The sequence below is a fragment of the Rhodnius prolixus genome, unplaced genomic scaffold (genome assembly GCF_049639745.1).
Source record: "Rhodnius prolixus isolate KJV_2025 unplaced genomic scaffold, Rpr scaffold_2, whole genome shotgun sequence".
NCBI classification, from domain to species: domain Eukaryota; kingdom Metazoa; phylum Arthropoda; class Insecta; order Hemiptera; family Reduviidae; genus Rhodnius; species Rhodnius prolixus.
In genome coordinates, this window is record NW_027411592.1 from 55,490,681 (window position 1) to 55,496,680 (window position 6,000).

Sequence of the window (6,000 nt, forward strand, 5' to 3'; positions counted from 1 at the left end):
AATGTGCAAAAAAGCGAAGCTTATGGCGAACTATTCTATGTATAAGTTAGTAATTAATTATAGCTTTGTAAAATTCATTTGAATTACAAATTTTTTTTTACAAAAACAAATATATAGTTATATTATATATATTTAATAAGGGTGTAGTAATTGTTGACAGAAGTCACAGAGCCTTCTCTTTCAGAAAGTTAATAAAATAAACAGCTTTTACACACACACACACACACACACACACATATTTATACAACAAAAACAAGAAAAGAAGATTCTATTCAAAAATTTGTAAACTTCATTCTTTTTAACGATTATAAAACGAATCAGTTCTGTTCAAAAAAAATTCATAAGAATCAGTGAAACTGTTTATTAAAATACGATAAGTTTAATAACAAAAACATCAACCAAATTTTATGGCCCCAAATCAGTTATTTCTGAATCGTTAGTTAAAATTCTTGATCAAAAAAATTGATTGATTGATCAAGTTAAAAGTTAATTGAAAGGAAAAATCATATTTTTAGCTGCTGTAAGTTGTCATTATTATCGATTTCGTATCACAACATAAAAAAAAAAAAACAAATCGAAAGGGTCGAACAAAAATCAAAAGGAAATAACCAGAAGTGTTATCTGCTTAAGATGTGGGTAAAATAATGGCAGTGAAAAAAGAAAAATGCCCTGCTATAAGGGTCAAACTTGCAGCAGAATCAAAAAAGTAATTCTGTTATGTCTGTACCCGAAACGCTTAAAACATCGTTTCCCTCTAAACCAGGGGTGAGCAACCTTTTTAATCAATGGGTCAATTTAAATTTAATTTTTTTTTTTGCGGGCCGCACATAGATTAACTCTTACTAATAATTTACGAAACGTCCGTATTGCATGTTTGAACAAATCACCGACAAGTGTGTATCTCGTCACAAAAAAAATCGCGCAGACGCGGCGCGTTCGTATTGCATGTTTAAAAACGTCGTCGACAAGTAACTCGCCATAAAAAAATATGTAGGTTTAGTATGTACGACCATTTTATTATAATTAATTTTATAACAATATATTGATGGGAGAAAGTCGATAAAATAAATTCAATTTTAGAAATGCTTGGCGGGCCGCGTGTTGCTCATCCCTGCTCTAAACGAATGTACATCAGAAAGTGTTAAGAAAATTATTCATTTATGAATATTTAATTTCACAGAAATAACTACTCCTTCCGGTTCACTATAAAAAATTCGTACATTTGCAAATATAGTTTTTTTTAAAATCATTTATTGGAATTTACCACTGCAACGGTTGTTGCAACAAGCAAATATGGTACCCGATAAAAAAATAAAATTGAAGAAAATCACGAGTGGAGAAGGCACCCAGTGGTGTCACTCTCCAGTAACGTGCTCTTGCTATACTGCTCTCACTATAAGAGTAGATCACCCATCTTCTCTTCAATCTCATCAGAGGATTACCTGGTGATGTGGAGGAAGATAGCTTGTTCTATGAGAGGGTTAGGATGAGCTGCTGTAGAATGGAATGAAATTTGAGAAAACGAGTGTTAGCTTTGATCCTGTAATGAAAGGGATTTTGAGAAGTTTTCGAAGTATTTTTGATTGTAATGTCTGGAGGCGCAGAGAGTTGGAACGTTTAGTCGATCCCCATACTTCGATGCCAAATATATAGTTAATTAAAAAAAAATCATTTTATTATTGGTTATTTAAAAAAAATAAAAAACTACAGTAATGCAAAGCAGAAAATTACATTAATCGCATCCAAAGTTACATTCTCATCTAATTATAAGAAAACGATAACCCATTCCCCCCTCCAATTATTACCGGCCAGCCGTATAAAGACAGATAAGATAAGAAAGTGTTGGCCATTAAAGTTAGTGCTGAAAGGACCCGCCAAGGCATGAAGACAAAAGGGCAATGAATAATTGTGGAGAAGATAATCAGTAGTGGGAGGACGGGGGTGCCTTGAAACAATTGGCAACCCCAGGCAGCCATCCTGGGCACAAACAATGGGCATTTGAATAGCGCTGCCTATATTGCCAACTGGGCTTCGAAGGACCGTTGAATTCATTATTAGATTTAATCCAATAATTGCTCTTTCTAACAACCTAACTGCAAAATTACTCAGAATAACTTTTCCTCCATGCTTTAGCTTATGGACAATTGTAAATTATTTCTCTAATGAATGGAGCAACTTATTTGAGGAAAAATACGGAGATTACCAACTTATTATTGGAAAAGTCTCGTGCGTTTTCGGCTGTTTCATTTTAGTGCGCATTAAAAAAAAGAAGAGCTACTAGATTTTTCTTTGAATTATTTTTCCATTGTCCTTAGTTACTTCATACCCCATCTTCGATCTATCATTTAGTTCCACTGGGTAGTGCGAGATTCTTTGGAACCAAATTATTCAATACAACCTGCTTTCTAGACCCCTTTTCCATTGTAAACTCTATATGAACCATGAGTTCGAACAAGTGCAATATTCCAAAGAAAGGAAGAGGGCTGTAAGCAGGTTGTGGAAGGAGCTCAAACTTCTCCAGCACAATAAATTTTTGACGTATATTGATGCTAAATCGTTATTAATTAATAGAGTTCAGATATGATAGCTAGCCCACCTGTATTAACTCGATAGCAATAGTTCTTCAAAGTTTTACGCTTCGCAGTTCATTCTCTTTTTCGCAAAATTTCCTATTATAGAGACAGAAAGAGCCGACTAGCAAGGCCGAACCTACGTTTTTACATGTTGATTATTCGATTGTAAAAGTGCACCCACTGCCCTTCTCATGTGTATTGCTAAATATTGTGGGGATATCCTATAGAAAATGTAGTACAACGTGGTTTCTGTTGGGGGCATCTCACAAAAAATGGAAATGAAATAAATTTAGGGAACTATTTCGAGAGGATGCAGAGGCTAATGCTGCGCACAATGCATTTTGTCTGGACAGGAAACTTATTGCGGTGAGCTTCAGTTTTCCGGCTGTCCACTGGCCCAACCATTTACAGCGTCACGAAGGTGGCGCAGAATCTCTAGTAGTACTCGCTTGTGATGCATGCTCGCCAATTTTCTTAGCTAATGTACCCTTGAAAGGGACTAGATTTCTGTCCAGAGAATACCTCAAGCAGACTGCTACAGAATAGTAATGCGTCGTCTCAAAAGAAGTGTTTCACAGCCGACTGTGAAAGTACCGTTCAGAGACGTACTTTGTTAACCAAGGAAACTACTAGAAAAGAGGATAAGTCTGTTGTATCGAAATTTTTGTATTAATAAAAGTCAGATATTTTTTGAACACATCTCATATCTGCAGATGGTGTACCAGTAGATCGCATATCACTTCATTACTTTCTCGATTTAAAAATTTGTCTAAGGAGTGACATTTGGACATTTTTATCTTATAATTTGTGTTAAACATGAAGTACTCGTTTGTAGCTGTCAAATTAAATACCTAAATTGTTTGTATATATAAAAGAAGTTACTATGTTAAAGCCATATCTACTGCGCTCTGAGAGAAGTGGTTCGCTAATTGTTTCATCGAGTTTGTGTAAAGTATGTGGTCATTTGTGACGTGTTAAATTTTTACGTATAGTGTGCATGAAGTTGATGAGCTAGACTAGACCTGTTTGTAGACAAAACCAAAGTAATTGTACGTTCTGATTAACTCTGTAGGCCATAAGTGTAAATTTTTGGGTGTCCAGTATGAGTATTGCTTGTGTTGTTAGACTGGGGTAACCGCAGGGTCGCCAAGATCCCTGAAGAAGTGGCTAGTCCACTTCCCCCCTACGGGAATATACCTATTTAATCAACTTTTCTTTCATTATCTAACTGCAACTATTTAAATTGAGGTCCTGATGATTATTATTTATGCTAGAATTTTAAAAATTTCGATTTACCAACAAAATCAACAAACGTGTCATGATTTCTGATATTTTCATTTAAGAAAAAATAAATAAATAATTGAATTTATTTGCATTAAATATCTCAAAAAACGTTCATCAGAAGAATGGTTTTAATTTAAACACTTCTTTTCAGTAAGAAAGCAATTTATAAAAACTCAAAATGATACAGCAGTTTCAGGTGCAAATAATTGAACCTAAATTCAGTTTTGATTTTAATTAGTTCTTCCTATACTTTCTCTCTTATTTTACCCCACACAAGAAGATCGGTCTTTTTCTAATTAAGATTGATCTAATTTGAAAAATCAGATTTGGCTCGGCGGACAGAGGCCAGAGTAAGGTTACGCAGGAGCATATACAGAGAGTAGTCATGAGAAGAACCTCCTCCTGGCTGCCTCTCTTCTCCTCATCATGTCCTTGAGCTCCGGTGTAAGCCAGGGTGCAGGAGGACGTCGAACATGACAGGTTTTAATGGGAGCATGGGAGTCTAAGATATTAAGGAGGTGATGTGTTAGGATTTCAACCTTGGTATCAATAGAGTCGGTATAAAATAAAGTTTCGAAAGGAAGGGTTTCAAGGTCAGTTTTTAATGGTTAATATTATGGTCAATGCTAGATTGTACATCATGGGTCGATCTATTTTGAAAAGTAAGAAGTAAAAACTACTGGAAAAAGTGGAACTATTGTGTTAATTTCGCAGGAAAGCTGTTAGTTTGGTGTTTGATAGTTAATATTAAGGGCAATGCTAGATTGTACATCATGGGTCGATCTATTTTGAAAAGTAAGAAGTAAAAACTACTGGAAAAAGTGGAACTATTGTGTTAATTGCGCAGGAAAGCTGTTAGTTTGGTGTTTGATAGTTAATATTATGGGCAATGCTAGATTGTACATCATGGGTCGATCTATTTTGAAAAGTAAGAAGTAAAAACTACTGGAAAAAGTGGAACTATTGTGTTAATTTCGCAGGAAAGCTGTTAGTTTGGTGTTTGATAGTTAATATTATGGGCAATGCTAGATTGTACATCATGGGTCGATCTATTTTGAAAAGTAAGAAGTAAAAACTACTGGAAAAAGTGGAACTATTGTGTTAATTTCGCAGGAAAGCTGTTAGTTTGGTGTTTGATAGTTAATATTAAGGGCAATGCTAGATTGTACACCATGGGTCGATCTATTTTGAAAAGTAAGAAGTAAAAACTACTGGAAAAAGTGGAACTATTGTGTTAATTTCGCAGGAAAGCTGTTAGTTTGGTGTTTGATAGTTAATATTATGGGCAATGCTAGATTGTACATCATGGGTCGATCTATTTTGAAAAGTAAGAAGTAAAAACTACTGGAAAAAGTGGAACAAATTGTGTTAATTTCGCAGGAAAGCTGTTAGTTTGGTGTTTGATAGTTAATATTAAGGGCAATGCTAGATTGTACATCATGGGTCGATCTATTTTGAAAAGTAAGAAGTAAAAACTACTGGAAAAAGTGGAACTATTGTGTTAATTTCGCAGGAAAGCTGTTAGTTTGGTGTTTGATAGTTAATATTATGGGCAATGCTAGATTGTACATCATGGGTCGATCTATTTTGAAAAGTAAGAAGTAAAAACTACTGGAAAAAGTGGAACTATTGTGTTAATTTCGCAGGAAAGCTGTTAGTTTGGAGTTTGATAGTTAATATTATGGGCAATGCTAGATTGTACATCATGGGTCGATCTATTTTGAAAAGTAAGAGGTAAAAACTACTGGAAAAAGTGGAACTATTGTGCTGATTTCACAGTAAAGCAGTTAGTTTGGTGTTTGAAAGTTAATATTAAGGGCAATGCTGGATTGTACATCATGGGTCGATCTATTTTGAAAAATCAGAAGTAAAACCATTAGAAAAAGTGGAAGTTTTCTCCTTATTACACCGGAAAGCAGCTAGTTTTATATTTCATATTTCATCTTAAAGACACGGCGATCTATTTTGAAAAACCATTAGAAAAAGTAAAACATTTCTCTTAATTGCTTTAGAAAGCTGCTGTTTACGTATTTGATTGTCAATATTTAGGCAAAAGCTACGAGATATTGCATATTCAGGGTCGATCTTTATTAAAAAACAAGAAGTAAAAACCGCTGGAAAAAATTGAACTTTTTTACTGATT